We start from the raw sequence: 8,943 nt of genomic DNA on the forward strand, positions 1-8,943 counted from the left end.
AACATAATTATTATCTCAATCATTTCACCACCACATTGCTTTATATTTATTAGTTTAGCTCTCTGTCTCACCACAGCACCCTGAGCTTCATATAGTTTATCTTACTCTATCCAACCTTCATTTAAGGTTATCTAGCACATAGGAGGTATTAGACAATGTTTAATGAATTAGAAATGAATGTATAGATGAATGGAATTAATCTATAGCATGTCTTCCTCTGAAGCAAGTGTCAACATTGACTTTATGTCTCTTTTATTATGATTTTCTTTTCTATACAATCTCTTTTTCCCTTGATTTATTGATACACTGAATGTAGGAGTATATGTACATGTGAAGTTGTGTAAATTTTATTTATTGATTTATAAATCAGGCAAATGTGAACTTAAAATAATATTATGAGCATTTTCCCTCATACTGCTGGATTGATCATATGGATTACATATGATCCAAACTTCCTCATTCAAATTATTGAACATACAGGCACTTTCTATTAATGTGTTATCTTTTATATCACAACATTTTAAGGCTATAGAATCTTTCTTAAGTCTATAACTGTTCACTATGAGTCCAAATCTCATGTTCATGTCCTGTACTGGGGCTTGCATCTCATCATGACATACACACACACACACACACACACACACATATATATATATATTTTAACAGGATCTTGCTCTTTTGCCTAGGCTGGAGTGCAGTGACAGTCATAGCTCACTGCACCCTCAACCTCCCAGGCTCAAGCAATCCTTCCACCTTAAACTTCCAAGTAGCTGGGACTACAGGTGTACGCTGCCATGTCCAGCTAATTCCTTGATTTTTTTTGTAGAGACAGAATCTTATTATGTTGCCCAGGCTGATCTTGAACTCTTGGGATCAAACAATCCTCCCGCCTTGGCCTCCCAAAATGCTGGCATTACAAGTGTGAGTCACTGCATCTGGCCCAACATACAAATATTTTTCAACAGGGCCACATTTGTTAAATGCCTGTTAAGCTAAATGAACTATGGATATTAACAGATGGGTGGATATTTGTGAAAAGTGAGGTGATATAAGTTCTGCTTAAGAAAATAAATTTATCTGTGAAGTAACCTCTTTCTATTTCATAAGCTATCTCAAGGCAGCTTACAATCAAAACATATAGAAATGTATTTCAAGGAAAGTAATATGAATTGATAAGAATATAAGAAAATTTTGCTTATTTATACTCTGACATGCTTTCCAAATTTTCTGTGAGTATATATTATCTTAAAAATGAAATTCAAAATACATTTTTTAAAAACAGAAAACATCAGGAATTATAAAGGCAGGAGCAATTTATTGTACAAGGAATGTGGTTTACTCATTTGAACATTAAATTAAGCTCTCACCTAAATAGATAGTAAAAAATGGCCTAGTGGGCTGAGCGTAGTGGCTCACACCTGTAATCTCAGAACTTTAGGAGGCTGAGGCAGGTGGATCGCCTGAGGTTAGGAGTTCGAGACCAGCATGGCCAACATAGTGAAACCCTGTCTCTACTAAAAATACCAAAAAAAAAAAAAAAAAAAAAAAAAAATTAGCTGGGTGTGGTGGCAGGTGCCTGTAATCCCACTTACCTGGGAGGCTGAAGCAGGAAAATCGCTTGAACCTGGGAGGTGGATGTTGCGGTGAGCCGAGATCATGCCATTGCACTCCAGCCTGGGCAACAAGAGTAATACTCCGTCTCAAAAAACCCAACAAAACAAAACAAACAAACAAACAAACAAGAGGATCAGTGAAAATTAGCATTCATTATTTGGATGAGATCAAAACATTTCCTGGCACTAAGTTCCAAGAGAAAACTCTCACTTGTTTTTGTTGAACTAGCAAAATACCAGATATTAAAACTCAAGTTCTCTACTCCAAGCTTACTGTTAACTAATTTTGAGACTTTGAACAAATCACTTAACATTTCTGAAATTCATGTGGAGGAAGAAAGACAGAAGAGTAAGTTCAGATTTCTAAGGTCCCGTTGACTTTAATATAATATGATCCACGTTCAGATAGAAATTTTCAAAATAAGATTGGAAGCTATTTCTTTTCATTTGAAAATTGAACCCCAGCAATAATCCTGGCTGACCCTGAGAACTTGAAAGAAAAACTGTATCTCTTTGCTCACACACAGATAAAGACAATTCAGAGTTTTTCCTAGTGCATTAAAGATGAAAAGAGTGACTCTCACACCCTCCTTTTCTTCCCTAGATTCTACCCTGGTTTCTGTTTTTAGACTTTCACTCAAGCAAAATATATATAGAGAGTCAGTCTTTTCTAAGTCTCCTGCTGCTCCTTTGTATCTATTTAAACCCAATGTTTTAGCAGAAGATGAGAATAGATACTCAGTGCTGATGTAAATGGCAATGCCGTCATCACTCAGCTAAAAGAAAAAAGAAATCAAGGGGAGGGAATGTGAGCAGTTCTAAGTGTTGATGAAGTAGACGTTTAAAAACTGTTAAGTTCTTAGCAGTCAGACATTATGCTATCCACTTCTTTTTTATTAACTCATGGTACTAGCTCAGTGATCTCTTTCTTTTCAAAATTATAGTAGCACTATCCAAATTATCTGTCTGGTAATGTCTCATGTGATATCAAGGCATGTTTTCTTCTGATGTCTTGATTTCATTCTGTAAAATATAGTTTCATTATTTTCCAATGCTGCACATCTTAGGTCTCCTGCTAGACCAGATCTAACTTAGGGGCAAGGATTGTATTTTAGATCCTTTCTATCTTTCATGGTACCTATCCTGAACCAGTGTTCTGTGTAGGTTTTTAATATAGACGTGTATTTCTGCACATGGTGAGTTATTTAGGCAGTGTGTATTGATGAGGTGAACTTAGCCAGGGCTTCCATCTTGCCAATTTCTTCATTCTAATATTTAATTGAAAATCTTTGAACTGCAGATTCATTTGAACTGCATTTTTTGTTACTTCTTCAACTCAATCCCTTTCTTTTCTTCTTTTTATTACTTAGCTACCATCTTCTTCTCCCGACCTAGCTCAAAATTCACCTGCTTTAAAAGTCTTCTCTTGTTTTTTACTTTGATCATCACTTTAACTTGAAGTGATTTAAATCTTGAAGATTTAGTGTTTCCTTTGTTCCTGCCATCTTGAAATGTGTCTTATATAATTTCACTCTACAAACACTGCTTCTAAATAAACTGTAAGGAACAGTCAAGGGTCATTTCTTTTTTATTGCTGAATATGCAATGAGTGGCAAATTATAGTAGCTCAATAAATGCTGTTTTCTCACCTTTGCAGCAGCCTCAAAATAGCAGACAGTCAAAACGTGTTTTAAAATTACACTGCCAAAACACTCTCTAGTGATGAGGTTGGCATTTAGGGAACATTGCCACTCTACTGTGTTTGTTAATTCAAAATGGGATGTTGTAAATGATAAGAAATTCAGTGCATTTTAGAATCACAGGGTGGCGAAACTAGAGAGGACTACAGAAGCTATGCAATGACTCTAGCAGGGGAGGGATGGCACACTATAAAAAAGGCTGTGACTTTTCCAAAGTCAAACTGCCAAATCAAGGGAGAGCACTTAGATCTAAATTGTCTTCCTAGAATACCCTTGTGACTTTGCTTTTGTAGCTCTGCTTTTTCCTGGATCAATATTTTTGAGACTATTAACATGGTGTACTTCTTGATGCACAATCTCTAATGTGCCCATGGAAGGTTAATTCCCTTCTTTTCTTTTGAGTTGAATTATTCTGATAAAATATTTATGGCAGTTCATCTTTTGTAGACTATCTTCAATGCTTCTCAAACTGGCATGTATGAGCCTTTGATAATTCATGTTATGTGGTAAAGTTATTTCTAAAGCCACAAGATACTCAAGGCACATATTCCAGAAACTTCATTTTTATATTAAAGTACAGTGATATATTTCCTTCTAATAAAGAAGCTTTTTAAAAATTCAAACGTATGGCTGTCACTTCAGGTCATTCTCCCTGGTATATGCATTCAGGCTACCTTGAGGTTAGCAGAACTCAAGAAGAAAAATTGAAGTAGAAAATGTAACAATATCTAGTGGATTGCAGAGCATCTGTAACATCAGCTTATAAAACTTCCTGGAGTTATTATATAACCTGTGGTTTAACCTTCACTTTCTGTGTAGTAATCTTATTTGTGTCCCCTACCATTTAACTAAGTATAGAGCATATACATATTTGTTGCCTCTTAAATGTAGAATATATAGTAAGGCTGGCAAAGAGTTATCGACACTGTGAAGTTAGAGGACCTGGAAGATTCTGCCTTAGAATATATTCAAATCCAGATATGACAAAATAATATCAAGGAATTTCGAAGTTACAACACTTTGAGAATATTTTGAGCTCTAAGAAAAATTAGGAAAAAACAATTCCGGGTTTCTTTTTTAAAAGCTTTCATTTTAAATTACGGACGTGAGAGAAAATATATGGAAAGTTCTATAAAGCCTATAATGCACATAGTTTATAATAAGAACAAGAATTAAAAGCTTCTATATACAAATTAATTGATCATTCTGTTACACAATTATCTGATTTTATATGCTGTCTTATTCTTTCTAAAAGAGACACACATAAAATATAACATAAGACAAATCAATCACATTCGAGTTTTAATCAAAAGGAAAAATGAAAAAGTTCAAATAATGAAGTTAATGAAATAGTAAAATTATTATAATTTTGTATCTTTAAGCTCATGGAATTTTTAAAATAAAAAAGTCAACACTTTCACATTATAGGGCAGATATTTTAGAGATATTATTTTCCAAAATAATGACACATTTTAAAAGAATGTAATTCATAGCTAATATTTCACTAGTCCTTTCTTTCCTTTAGCTGATAATTTTATGGTGACAGTAAGAATGTTCTTTGGGAAGTGAGAGAGTAGATCCAAAGAAACAACTTATACAAATCATTGGAAATACTAAAATACATTCAAATAGGGTGTGGCTGTAATGGTTTATTCTTTCCACTACGAAATACACAAGGATCAATATCATGGGTGTGCTTAATGTACAAAATAGTTAAAAATGAAAACAATTCAGAAAATTATTCAAGTACCACAGATATGTGATTGCCTCAATGAGGAAAGAGTGAATGTATGAATGAATGAAGGAGTGGTGTCAAGTACTGCTTGATGAGACAGCAGGTCTCTTGCCTCAGTGTGCTGTTTGCTTCTGCAGAGTGTGGTGCAGAAGTCTGAGTTTATTTGAATTTTGGAAATAAAGAATTTTTTTTATCAACAAGCCCACATTGTAGATCCTTTATATTAAGTTCAAATTTCAACATTAAACACTTCCCTTGATAGCATTTTGTAATCTTACATACACACATACACACACACACACACAAAATAAAACAACAAAAAAACAAGAACAGATAGCAGTTTTATTCTAATTACTGTTTAATGCTTATTTAAGCATATGTAGAAGAATTTTGGGGAGAGTAGTTGAAATCACTACATTTTCCTATCCTTTTTCATTTTTTTTTAAAGGATTAGGTCCTTTAAAAATAAGCCGTTGAATGGCTTAATTAAATTTATTTTAATATATTTAAAGGCTAAATAGTACTTAGTCACATTGATTGCATTCAGGTAAAATTAGAAGTTAAAAGCTAATAATTAAATTAGTATTTTAATAATTTAATGGCTCATTAAATTAAAAATTTATTTTGTCAGTTTTCAAGTTTCATTTAATCGCTTCCTAAAACATGACAAAAATTATGTTTGCTGATTTTTGTAGATTATAAATTTACAAAATCAAAAGGATAATGACTTAACAATTGGGTTGTTTTCATTTATCATATTAATATGGCTCATGGCTCTATTCTCACAGAAACTATGTATAACAATTTGAATCTACATGTTTCAGAAGGTATAGAGAGAAGAGGTTTCTAAACATTGGAATCTGTTTCAACGTATAACTGGAAAACCAAGGGACTTAGAATCAAGAGACTTGAGTTTGAGTCCAAGGTTTGAACTGCTAGGACACATCAATCATATCATAAATATTTGAAATCTTTGATATCCAAAATGAAACTTACTGACTAGATACTATATTGCTTACTTTTCTGTGGTAATTTCCCTTAAGGACATGCAACATAGTTTTATAGGCCTCTACTGCAGTATTTCTCAGAGTGTGATACTCAGCTGTTTGTTGGATGAGTTTAGATTGTACCAAGATGACATTATTTAACATTTATCTATTATTAAAATACATATTAGAAAAATATTTTTCTATTTTATTAATAACTAAGATATTATTTAATGTTTACATTCTTTTGTGAGGAGTGGAAGAGATCTGAGTTACCCCAAGTTACTGAAGGTGTATCTGTAGGTGTCTGCAGGAACTTCAATTTTTGCCTCCTCAGAAGAAAGAATTCTACTGAGGGGCATAAAGCAGAAAAAGAGACTGAGGTAAATTCTAGAGCAGAAGTGGAAGTTTATTTAAAAGACTTTAGAAAAAGAAAGAAAGGAAAGAACGCTTGGAAGAGACCCAAGTGGGCTTCGAGGTCCAAGAGAGAAAAAAGAAAAGCATTTAACCTTTGATCCTAGGACTTTCTAGGCTCACCTCTTTCCCATGATTCATCCTTTAGGGTGAGCTTTCCTCATGTGCAGTGCTCTCCTTACCCTTGGGAATTGAACACACGCAGTGAGTTTAGGGAGTTATATACATGCCCATCTGACGCTTTCTTCCCTTTTTCCAGTGGAGTGTACCCAGAAAATAGTACTTCACCATTTTTGTCTCTTAATGTGCGTGCCCAGGAAGATGCTTCTCCCTGGGGCCTGCCTCTTATTAACACTTTAATGTTAACAGGTATGAAATCATTAGGAAATGGCCTCTCCCTGGCACCAGCTGCCAGTTTATCACTTTTAGAGAGGCAATGAGATCAACTGCCAAACCATCACCTGACATTTCTAGTGGGTGAGGGGAAAGCCTGCTCCTGTCCCACTCATGTCTATCTATCTACCTATAACACTTTAAATTATTTGTTTTAAAAAAGATTATACATAATATTAGTATAAATACGATAGATGGTCATAAAGTAAAAAATAAATATTTAAATGATGAAGAACGCCTGATTATTGGGAAATATATACTTCCCTAGGCAATGCAAACCCAAGTTTGAGAACTGCTTTACTACATAGTAACTGAGATTCCTTCCAGTTTTCAAATACAGGCTTCAAACAGAAGTGAACCACCGTAGCTTTCCACTAGTTAGCAAATAAGAGACCACACAGTCTCTTTTGTATACTAAGTATACATTTGTATGCTACATGTAAACTTTGGTAACCCTAAACTAAATTTTGTTTTTCTTCAAAATACAGTCCCTTAAGTCTTGGAGAGTACCTTCACATTAGTTATTCAAGGACATTTAAATCTTAGCTGTTCAAGGCATTTTAAATGGAAGTTACCATATGGATATAGCCCATCACCCAGGAGCCCTCCCAAGGGTATATGGTTCCCATAATCCAGTATAGTACTGATGTACAGACAGACATAAAAATGAAAGAAACAAAATACAGACTACTGAAATAGATCCACTGATATAACATTAATTTAATTTTAATATTGGTACTGTTGATGAAAGGCATCAAACTCTGCAAAATATTTGAAGAGATTTATTCTGAGCCAAATATGTATGAGTGACTATGGCCTGTAACACGGCCCTCAGGAGGTCCTGAGAGCTTATGCCCAAGGTGGTTGGGGATACAGGATAGTTTTGCGTGTCATCCTTGCGCAGGGGCCATGCTAATCTTCTCTGTATCGTTCCAATTTTAGTATATGTGCTGCCGAAGCGAGCACACAGGATAGTTTTATACATTTTAGGGAGGCACAGGACTTCAATCAAATACATTTAATAAATAACATTGGTTTGATCCAGAAAGGTGGGGCAACTTGAAAGGGGTTGGGGGGGACTCCAGCTTATAGGTAGATTTAAACATTTTCTGGTTGACAATTGGTTTAATTTATCCAAAGACCTGGGATCAATAGAAAGGTATGTCTGGGTTGAGATAAGAGGTCCTGGAGACCAAAGTTTTATCATGCAGATGAAGCCTCCAGATAACAGACTTCAGAGCACAGGTTGTAAAATGTCTCTTATCAGACTTAAAGTCTGTGTTGACATTAATGCCAGAGAGGTATAAAGAGGCATGTCCAACCCCTACTTCTGTCATGGCCTGAACCAACCTTTCACATTAAATTTTAAAAGAGTCCTGGCTGAAGAGGAAGTCCATTCAGATGGTTGGAGGGCCTCAATCTTATTTTTGGTTTATAATACTGTGATAGTTAATACTGAGTGCCAGCTTGATTTGATTGAAGGATTTCAAATATTATTCCTGGGTTTGTCTATGAGGGTGTTGCCAGAGGAGACTAACATTTGAGACAGTGGATTAGAAGAGGCAGACTCACCCTCAATCTAGGTGGGCACAATTTAATCAGCTGCCAGTGCAGCTAGGATAAAAGCAGGCAGAAGAACGTGAAAGGACTAGATTGGCTGAGTCTTCTGGCCTCCATCTTTCTCCCATGCTGGATGCTTCCTGCCCTCAGACATCAGAGTCCAAGTTCTTCAGCTTTTGGACTTTTGTACCTACACCAGCGGTTTGCTAGGAGTTCTCAGGCCTTCAGCCACAGACTGAAGGCTGCACTGTCAGCTTCCCTGATTTTGAGGTTTGGGGACTGAGACTGGCTTCCTAGCTCCTCAGCTTGCAGATGACCGATTGTGGGACTTGACTGTGTGATCACGTGAGTCAATATTCCTTAATACACTCCCTTTTATATATACATCTATCCTATTAGTCCTGTTCCTCTAGAGAATTCTGACTAATACAAGTACCAAAACATTTCAATGGGGAGAGTGTAATCTTTAACAATGCTGAAACAACTGGAAATTTGTTTGGGGAAAAAGAAGTCTTGACCTTTAACACACCATGCACAAAAAC

General features: G+C 35.3%; 1 non-coding gene across 1 annotated transcript; it reads right to left on the reverse strand.

Annotated features, from left to right (window-relative positions):
* Nucleotides 1-7,700: 7,700 nt before the first annotated feature.
* LOC135275922 (U6 spliceosomal RNA) lies at nucleotides 7,701-7,807 on the reverse strand. Its single transcript, XR_010343511.1, has one exon. It is a non-coding gene; the product is annotated as a U6 spliceosomal RNA (small nuclear RNA).
* Nucleotides 7,808-8,943: the final 1,136 nt, after the last annotated feature.

The sequence above is a fragment of the Aotus nancymaae genome, unplaced genomic scaffold (genome assembly GCF_030222135.1).
Source record: "Aotus nancymaae isolate 86718 unplaced genomic scaffold, 86718_ANA_hifiasm-v0.15.2.pri h1tg000019l, whole genome shotgun sequence".
NCBI classification, from domain to species: Eukaryota; Metazoa; Chordata; class Mammalia; order Primates; family Aotidae; genus Aotus; species Aotus nancymaae.